A 10,972-nucleotide genomic window follows, 5' to 3' on the forward strand; every position below is an offset into this window, starting at 1 on the left:
TGTGCGGCGGACATGATACACTACATTGTATCATCTCCGTCCGCACAATAATACATAGACCTCATATAGATAAATTAACACATGTAAATACAGACAGATGCACAACTGCATACACTTGCAGATACTGTATATGTACACACACGCATAAACACTCTTGCACAGATATTCATATGCACACATGCATATACACACACACCCACACACACATTCACATACACACACACACGCAACCATGCATTCATACACATACATGCATACGCACAAATGCACATGCACACACACACATACACATGCATACACACAGTACACATGCATACACATAGATACACATGCATACACACAATACACATGCACACACACAGACACATGCACACATGCATACAGATACACATGCATACACACAGATACACATACATGCACACAGATATACATGCATACACAGATACATTTGCATACACATGCATACACACAGATACACATGCACACACACAGATACACATGCATATACACAGATACACATGCGCCTACACACACATTCACATACACACGCGACCATGCATTCATACACATGCACACACAAATGCATACGCACAAATGCACATGCACACACACACATACACATGCATACACACAATACACATGCACACACACAGACACATGCACACATGCATACAGATACACATGCATACACATAGATACACATGCATACACACAATACACATGCACACACACAGACACATGCACACATGCATACAGATACACATGCATACACACAGATACACATACATGCACACAGATATACATGCATACACAGATACATTTGCATACACATGCATACACACAGATGCACATGCACACACACAGATACACATGCATACACATAGATAAATACACATGCACACACACAGATACACATGCACACACACAGATACGATACACATGCACACAGACATCCTTTGGATGGAATTTAGCAAGTTGTAGAAAAGGGGTCAATGGAGTCTGACAGAAGCATTGTTTGGAAAAAGAGCTAGTGCAAACAAACAATTGGAGGACACTTTCTGTACAAGAGTTCGCATCTTATATATGTTTGAGGTTTGGCTGATTGCTGTACAAAAGGGTATAGGCAACAGCAACCTATCTTAGCAGTACAGGGGTCAGCCATGACATGACTAAGGACCGGATACAGGTCTAAAACGTTTTTTGCTTTTGTACTTTGGACCATGGAACAATAAAGGTCTCTTTTTAATCAACCTGATTTGGGCTGGAGTAACCTCCCTTTTGTTTATCTGGCTGATGGCTGTCACATGATAAAGGGAACAGGGGAAATTAAAGGAAATGTTGAAGTGTTATTGCATTGTCTCTTTATTATGCATTTGTTGATTATAAAATGTTGTTGTATTTAGTTTTCCTTTAAGCTCTGGTTTCCCCTAAAATAATTACATTTGGGGAAGGGAGACAGGAAACATTACAGTACTAAAAGTGGTATTTGGGTCTTGGGATGTGGGTTAGAATCACATTATAACACATTGTAGCATATTGTATCATATTTTATTGGATGATATTGACGCCACAACAAACGTATAGTGAAAAATGCTAACGTGTATAGAGAAGTGCATTGTATTTGGTTAGGTTATCCAGTAATGATGCTCTCATATGACCTACAATTTCCATAATTGCCATAAAACGTCTAAAAGAATTCAGTTTGATTCTAGTATTGGGCAGCATGGTGGTATCTCACAGGAATCACCCTGCTGTTGCCACAGTTCGCCACCTATGCTCTCAGATCATCATTCAATTTAAATAATATAGCAAGTATATACTTGTCTACATTTTTATATGAACTAAAATTTAAAAAGTATTAAATAACATATGATGATACAATATTGTGTGTATAAACATAAATATAATTCTGGTTATGGAAACCCTAAAAATATCTTGAACATATAGGGGCCCGATTTACCATTGCCCGAATAGTGCCTAATGCAACTGTTTCCGTGGCGAGCCTTCAGGCTCACTGGAAACAAGAGTTAAAAAGCAGCGGTCTTAAGACCGCTGCTCCTTAACTCATTCGCCTCCTCTGAGGCTGCGGACATCAATCCGCCAGATCGAATACGATCGGGTTGATTGACACCCCCTGCTAGCAGCTGATTGGCCGCAAATCTGCAGAAGGTGACATTGCACAAGCAGTTCACACAGAATTTCAGCGATGTCGGGGCAGACATGATCCGCTAAAGCGGATCATGTCCGTCCGACAAATGATAAATCGGCCCTATGGTCCTCAATGGTGATGAAGATCGTACATTTGTTATATTACACTCGATAAAGTAGTATGCTTTTTTACTAGGTTCAAGGATGGCACTAAAGTTTCTGCGAAAGAAAACCACCAAAACAGAAGAACTTTCTCCAAGAGTACTGCATCTCACGCTACTTATCTGCCTGTCCGTATATCATTGGCATGTATGATATCGCTTTTGAGACGGATGAATATTACGTATTTGCCCAAGAATATGCAGTTGCTGGTGATTTATTTGACATAATACCACCGCAGGTATGTTTTATAAAAGAGAGGTACAAAAGAAGGAACTCAGTAGTGCTAAAACAAATGCGTGAAAAAACCACTTAAGGTCAGCTAATAGTTAATAGTGCAGTGTATTCCAAACTGTATGACAGCTTAAGGAGACTTTTATAGGTAACTGCATAGGCGAATTGGTCAAAATAAGTCCCCCACTGTTGCCCAAGCCTGCTTACTATACCGGACACTTTGGGATCTACGATGCACGGGTACCTTATACCATCTCCGAGTGCTCGTTTCTTCACCGGCTCAGCTGCTTGGCGTCCTCGTGGGTCTGCAGATGTACAGCGTCTCTCCTCTTCGATGAGCGCTAGATCCTATTGGCTAGTCAAAGCGTCAATCAGCAGTAACCAATCCGTGGAAAGTACCGATGCTGAAGAATCACCAATAACTATTTGCTGCACGCACACACCTCCCCACAGCTTAACAGTCCAGGATACACTGGCAAAATGTAGAAATATAGAAAAGCGGTAGTCCTGGAGAGTATAGTTAAAACGTCTTTATTTCAAACTCAGATTAAAAACGAATGGCAATCACAAGTAAAAACATCACAGGTGTGGCACTATAGGCTATGACTACGGCTCCCAGCCGAAACGCGTAAGCCAAACAGTGCCACACCTGTGATGTTTTTACTTGTGATGCCATTCGTTTTTAATCTGAGTTTGAAATAAAGACGTTTTAACTATACTCTCCAGGACTACCGCTTTTCTATATTTCTTTATAAAAGAGAGGTACAAACCTTTTTAAAAGAATGGCCACACTAAGATTTTTTTTTCACCTAGAGATGCAATTAAAGGGACAGAAAACCCTTTTTTTTATTCATAAAGAGCATACAATTAAAACATTTTTTATCTCTATTATACATTTTATTTTGTTCTCTTTGTATCCTTTGTTGAAAAGCAGGTAGGCAGGCTCATGTGCACGAGTCAGGAGCATTATATAGCAGCAGTTTTGCAAGAATGCTTTTAACAATGTACACTTTTGAGCACTAGATGGCAGCATTGTTTGTATGCTACATTGTGTAATGGTTTATCAAGAAAGATTAGATGTGTGGGGTGACACAATATATTACTAGATTAAAGGAAACATAAACAATTAAATAATTGTTTAGATAATTAACATTAATTCAACAAAAGATCATCATTACTTATCAACCAGATGACCCCGAAATTGAATTCTTAAATTAAGTTAAAAAAACACGTAAATTAGCTTAGGAGCGCCTAACAGGCTAAAGTGGGGCAGATACAAAGACAGATTTTAAATATTTAAAGGACATGAAACACATTTTTTTTCTTGATTTAGATGATTTAGAAAGAGCATACAATTTTAAACAACTTTCTAATTTATCTCTATTATCTAATTAGCTTCATTCTCTTGATATTCTTTGCTAAAAGCATATCTAGATAGGTTCAGTAGCTGCTGATTGGTGGCCTTGCACATAGATGCCCTCATGTGATTGGCTCACCAGTGTACATTGATATTTCTTCAACAAAGGATATCTAAAGAATGAAACAAATTAGATAATAGAAGTAAATTAGAATGTTTAAAATGTATCTTTACCTGAACCATGAAATACATTTTTGGGGTTTAATGTCCCTTTAGTATTGCCAATACCGTATTAAAATATATATATATATATGATTATATAAAAGTGTTATAATATAGGCATCCAATTCCACTTAACATGTTAACTTGTAAGCACTCCCTTTTTTTTCAACTCTCCAAGCTCCATTAATATTTTCTCTATATCTTATACTATGTTACAGGATTAGTTAATCCATACACACAGTACCTACTCAACTTCATATGTCTCTTATTACTTTACTATTCTACTTACTATATTATATATTGTTTACATAAACTATAGTAAATAATTGTACCTCTTATTCAAGATAGTATGTTATTACTCTAAGTAGTTCAGTTTTAAAGTATTATTCTATTAGGTAGTATACCCTGATAAAGAGGTATCACGGTAATCTCGATAAATATATAAAAATGTAAGGTATCTATATAGAAGTGGTAATGTATATGTATATGTCACATTAGAATTATGGTTTGATATGTTTGTTCTCGGAATAGTTATAATTCTTTTCACATATTACTATTTTGGTATAACCTCAGCTGATTGGCTATTGACAAATTTCAGGAGTCTTGTCTCTTTGCAATTAGGACCATTACCTGTGAGGAAACTCTTGTATTTCTCCTTTTTTATTTTCACAAAGGTTTGTCGTTATAATGTTGAGAGAGTATTCATGTCATTACATTATGAATATTGTATCACTTAATACCTTAATAAAAAACTTTGATTTATAATTATATATATATATATATATATATATATATATATATATATATATATATATATAATTAAAAATGCAAGTATACCATAGAATATAACAGAATATAAAATACACATTGAAAGTATAAACCAGTGGTTTATAAACCGCTAGTCAGGGCATATAAGAATTTACAGTATATGACCAAAAGAATAATAATCCATTAATTATAAAAGTGGATGTTATAGTACCCAATTAAATCTGTGGAATGGAAAAAATCCTCACAATGAAATGTTAATGAAATAATATATATATATATATTATATATATATAATATATATATATATACTAATATATATATATATATATATATATAAAAAAGAAAAAAAATATATATTAATATATTGCACATGTATAGTCATATACATATATATTTCGCTGCACTACTTACCCCCCTTCGCCATCACTAGTTCTCCATGCCATCTGTGATGGATTCAGAATTGGGCTCCCATTGGAGCCTATGGAAGCGCGCTCCTTGGGAGCGCAATGCTTTCCAGCATTGTGATTAACTTGTAATAACAGTGCACATTATTGTGTGCTGGTATTATAAAGTGGAGCGCTAATATCGCTTGCATGCAAGCAATGTTTAGCACTCCACTTGTAATCTGGCCTCACAGTCTTTACAAACTTTAAAAACAGCCCCATCAACTTCCTACTTCGGAGCTCAGTGAGAAAGTCGGCGGACATTTGCTGAAGTTTGCGATCCCCTTTATATTCTAAGGCAGACAAATCACCACACTCCAGCACAACAAGGTTCAGCTCACTTTTTTAGAATATATAGCCAGACCGACAGACTGCCAGCCTGGCGAATGACAAGGCAGTTTCCGTCTAACAAGTTTTGAATATTTGGGCTTCAGAAAGAACAAAAGAAAATTTGAAAACAGAAGTAAATTAGAAAGTGTGTAAATTGCAAGGTGCTTCACATGACTTTGTAAAGGCAAACTTTTACTTTTATAGCTGTGTACAGTTTAGATAATCAGGCCTATACTTTTTTAAGAATATCACTTTAAAGGGGTATAAAACATCTTGCAATTGCTACACTGCAGTCTTGAAAATAAATTAGGTATGCCAGCTCAGTGTGGAAACTATCTAATTACATTGGCACCTTTTCTACAATTGTTTTCTAATGGCCCATAATATCCCTAACGTTTGCCATATTGTGAGAAGCCAATCCAGACTTGCTAATGGATAAAACATGGTTTGCCCCTTTGATTTTGTTAACAAAATTGGCATTGTTTTGCAGTATCTTATCTTATCACCTTTTCTGAGACCAGATAATTACAAATATTTAGCAGGGCTTAAGTTTTTGTAAATTCTATAATATGCATTTCCAGTTCTCATTGTTGGAAACTCTTTTTTTTTTTCAAATAGAATGCACAGGAAAATAGAGCAAAATAATAATCTACTGCAAAATTTTTATTATGCATAATTAAACATTTTATATTACAGTCTCCTGGAGTTTTATGTTCCTTTGATACCCTTATAAAGTGTTACATGAAGTAAAAAAGAGTCGATTCAATCTAATATAAATAATGAATGTCTCACTGTAACATGACATTAATATCATCCTCTTAATATAAATAAGATTAATTTGTTGTTTTGGTGTTTCTAGGTTGGCCTTTTCTGAGCACACCACAAAGCGCTGTATATATCAAGTTACTTTGGCCCTGGATTACCTACACAACCGAAAACTCGTTCATCGGGATATCAAGCCAGAAATATTCTTATTTTTGACAAAGAGTGTCGAAAAGTCAAGCTTTCCGATTTTGGCATGACCAGAATTGCTGGTACAACAGAGAAACGTGGTGAGCGGTACCATTCCTTATACAGCTCCAGAGCTTTGCGAGACTTCTAAACATAATGGCTTTCTTGTTGAATATAGTATCGATGTCTGGGCGTTTTTGGCGTTCTATTATTTTGTATGATGACTTGGAAACTTTCCTTGGGAAAAAGCTTTACACATAGACACTTTTTACTATGAATTTTTACAGTGGCAGAGATAAAAAAATGCCAAATGTACCTTCGCAACTGGCGTAAATTTACTCCTCCACGCTCTCAAAATGTTCAGTAAGTTGCTTTCAATCGAGCCAGAGAAAAGATGTTTCCATTAAAGATGTTTTGTGGTATTTCGGCAAGACGTGGTTAGTAAACAAAGATGAATCACTTGGCACTGATATGAAAACCAGTTCTGATGTATTTGTACCATATAAAACCACAAGGTCTTCCTTTTATCAACAACGAAGCTCTTAACAGCAATAAAAGCTGAAATAAGCCCAACTCTATCGTTCTCCATCTTGCAGCAGTTTTGAAGATGTCCAGAAGGAAAATAATTCAAATGCAGTGTTGGTATCAACGCCAATTGAAATATGTGTATGAAATGAGAATGACAAAATAATAACATAAATGCCAGCAGAGCCAAACCGCTTACTTTCTCATTCCTGATCTGTAAGGTTATGTCAGTTTACAACCATTGCAATCATAAGCCAAGTATTTAAATATTGAAATATATAAATGTTTATATGTATCTTTTCTCTCATTTTTGTGGATACATTCAAATGACTGTCACAAAGATTTATTTAGGGCTAAAATGCAAGTTTTTTTTTTACTGTAAATAGTTGTTAATTATTTCGCTGATGAGGGAGATGGGCGAGTGTTTTGAGCATGTTTATTTAAAAATTGCATTTGATCTGTCTTTAATGAATGATGAATGTTCGCTGAACATTTTGCCATTCATTTTTTTTTAATAAAAAAGGTTTAGAAGGACAGTAAACATATTGTAAAAGAACCTCCCATTCAATACTTTTACCCATAATATAGGGCCTGATTATCTAAAGGTTGCTGCTCAGGTTAAATTCGCTTTAAACAATCAGTCAGTGCTTCAAAGTGGTTAACCCCTTCAGGATGGAGGCAAGTGTGCCAAATCAGAATAAATATGTGAAGGAAACAGGAAATTAACTGATCGTCGATGCGATCACGTGACTCCAATGCTAGGCACGTCCCACCAGTTGGATCTTTTCATTTCGTCAAAGCAGGAGACAAATGTTGTAGGACGTTCCATTCTGTACAAATGGTGTTAAAGCCCAGTGCTGTTAGGACGGCATGAACTGTCCCTAACAGCGTTAAGAGGGTAATGGTAATCTGTAAAGGCAAATTTTAGCTAGATTTCTGTGTATGTTGCAAATGTGCATAACCTACATTTCTGTATAAATGTGAGACATATACATAAAGTACAGTATATATACAGTATACAGTACAATGTTCAATAAAATAAGCATTTCAAAAAGTAAATGGAATGTACATTGCAAAAATCACAATGGAATTATACATAAAAACCTATATTAATAGTATGCATAGAAATTTATTTATTTAGACCCTGCATCAAAATGAAAATTTACATTTACCTGTAAAATATTTCTAATGTACAAATATTGTTTTCGACAAATTGTAATCAGGAGGTCATAATTCAAATTGTTCTTTATATTTCTACTGTAAATTGAGTCTCGCAGCCTTTGCAAGTGGGTGTTCCTTGGACGTGTATGAAGTTTCCTTGCAGTTGTTACACCTGCAGCCTTGATTGCGAAACTAGAAATGAATGCAAGATAAAGTACAGTTAAAAAAAACAAACAGTGTAATTGGATTTTTATGTGCTTTAAAAAAAATAAATTTGTCCATCAGTAAGGGTTCTCTCTGTCAAAATCCTCTCACCCTATAAGATTCCCCAATTAAAATAACTTTATTATTTTCTATGGATATCACCTTGTAACACTTTGGGACACCTAGTTTTAGGCCCCCTTTTCTTAGAGAATTCATTGAAGGCTGCTCACCGCGAGCGTTTGCATGATATTTTTTGCAATACTGACAAGGTTTAGATAATGAGACCCCCTAGGCGTCTAAAGGGACATGATACCCCATATGGTGATGCACTTTAAAAATTGATGCAGCATAACTGTAAAAAGCATGTCAAGAAAATATCACCTTAACATCTCTATGTAAAAAAGGAAGGTATTTTACATCAAATTTTCCTTATTAGCCACATCCAATGTAAATGGTCTTTAATCAGTCAATCAGGGTGCTACTCCTAGAATTTGCAAGGGAGTGTGCATCTGACATATGCAGGCACAGTCATGTTAATTCCTTACTCAGTTTAATGACGTTTACAATGAAATCTTGGAAAATTTCAGTGAAATCTCATGAGATCACAGTAAAGTAAAGTGTGTCGTCAGTAGTGACCTGCCTGTTTTGTTTTTTCTTTCAACATGCAGCTGACATTAGCTGAAGTTTGACTGATCACAGAGCACTTAATATTAAGATAAAGAAATGTTGAGGTAAAATATCTTCCTTTTTTACATAGAGTTGTTCAGGGCTTTTTACAGTTATGATGCATCACTTTCAAGTTATTTAGTATATGATTATTAAATTATGTACTAGATATGTTAATTATGAAGGTTTCAAATATCCCCAAATGCAGAAGAAAGCGTCTGCCCGTGCCGTTAAGCTATTTTCTGAGCTGGCTTCATTCTTGTAAAACTGCAACATACTAGGATATGTGCAAATCTAAATCCTAGTTTATTGCAGTTTCACAAGGATAATTTGGCTTTGAAAACACTCAAACAGCATGCCGCCTTCTTACGCATTCAGAGGTATCCAGAACCTCAGAATGCACATATCTATTATGTACTTTTAAAGAAATACTCATTTCTGAAATCTTCTGTTTAATATGTTTAAAACGGTAGTATTCTTTTCTTTTTTTTAACCTTCAGGGACTATGATTCCACTGCATATACTGTGTACACTGTGCATTCAGAGGTGAAACAGATTGAGCTCCTGTGTCATTTCCAAGTGTAGTGAAAAGGCTTCAAGGATACGCTATCTCTGAACCACTGCAACACTGTATTTGGTGGATACACTGTATTGCTTAAAGGGACAGTATACACCAATTTTCATATAACTGAATGTAATAGACACTAATATAATAGGAATATGCACAGATACTGATATAGAAATCCAGTATAAAGCCTTTTAAAAACTTACTTAGAAGCTCCCAGTTTAGCCACTGTTGATGAGGTTAGACTGGGACACCCAGTGAAAGGGGCTGGTAAAACAGGAACAGCAGACCCTCCTGCATATGAAAAAGGCCCATTACACAACCAGTAGTCTGTAGACATCAGTATACATCTAAAACATTGGGGTTTGGTTAGGAGTCTGAAAATCAGCACAATGTTATTTAAAAATAAGCAAAACTATACATTTTTTACAAAAACACTCCCAGATGGGCTAGATAATTGGTTCTCTAGGGAACAATGCCACTTTAAAGACTCGGTGGGAAAAAAATTGCTGTAGCGGAAGGTCAGTAAAGGAATGGAAAAATAAAAGAAAATGCCGTTTTTAATTATACTACAAGGATGATTTCAAAAGAGGGGTATCTGTAAAATCTGGGGTAGGTGTATTGAATGGCTTTTTTTACAATATATTTTGATAGTAACAATTAAACCTTGAAAATTACTTGTGAATGATTGAATATTAACATTCAAATTGTGAATCTTTTCATTTAATGTTATATTCAAATATTAAATGTAAAACCAATATTAAAATGTTTATCTTTGATCTAAAGAAGCATTTAAATGTTAAACATATTTAAATGTAAAAAGAAAAACAACAGACCTGCACCTATCCTTTCCAGATCCTGATATTTAAGTTTGAAAATGGTTTCTCAATTTAAGCTTCTTTGTTGAATACAAAATCCTGTTTGATGTTAAACTTTTGCAGCATTGTGGCATTGCTTAACAGCATCATTGCGCAATATATTACCTTAACGCCACAAGGTATCAGATACACTTTTCAAATAATATTATATGCCTCATTAAAAAATAGTAATAATAATTTTTACTCCAAATGTATTAAGCACAACAATGCTGTCAATTGTCATTCAGTTAAATAAAAGAGATATTGATTCTCTTGATACCTGGGATAAAACTAAAAGTCTGCAAACACGCAGATTCAAGACATAAAAACGAGCTTCTGTTAAAGTAAAAACTGTTTATTGGTACAGAATATTGCATGGAAG

General features: G+C 35.0%; 1 pseudogene; it reads left to right on the top strand.

Moving 5' to 3' along the window:
• LOC128643635 (serine/threonine-protein kinase SBK1-like) overlaps positions 1-7,284 on the top strand; it is a 74,281-nt pseudogene extending 66,997 nt beyond the window's left edge.
• The last annotated feature ends 3,688 nt before the right edge of the window (positions 7,285-10,972 follow it).

The sequence above is a fragment of the Bombina bombina genome, unplaced genomic scaffold, assembly GCF_027579735.1.
Source record: "Bombina bombina isolate aBomBom1 unplaced genomic scaffold, aBomBom1.pri scaffold_906, whole genome shotgun sequence".
Lineage (NCBI taxonomy): Eukaryota > Metazoa > Chordata > Amphibia > Anura > Bombinatoridae > Bombina > Bombina bombina.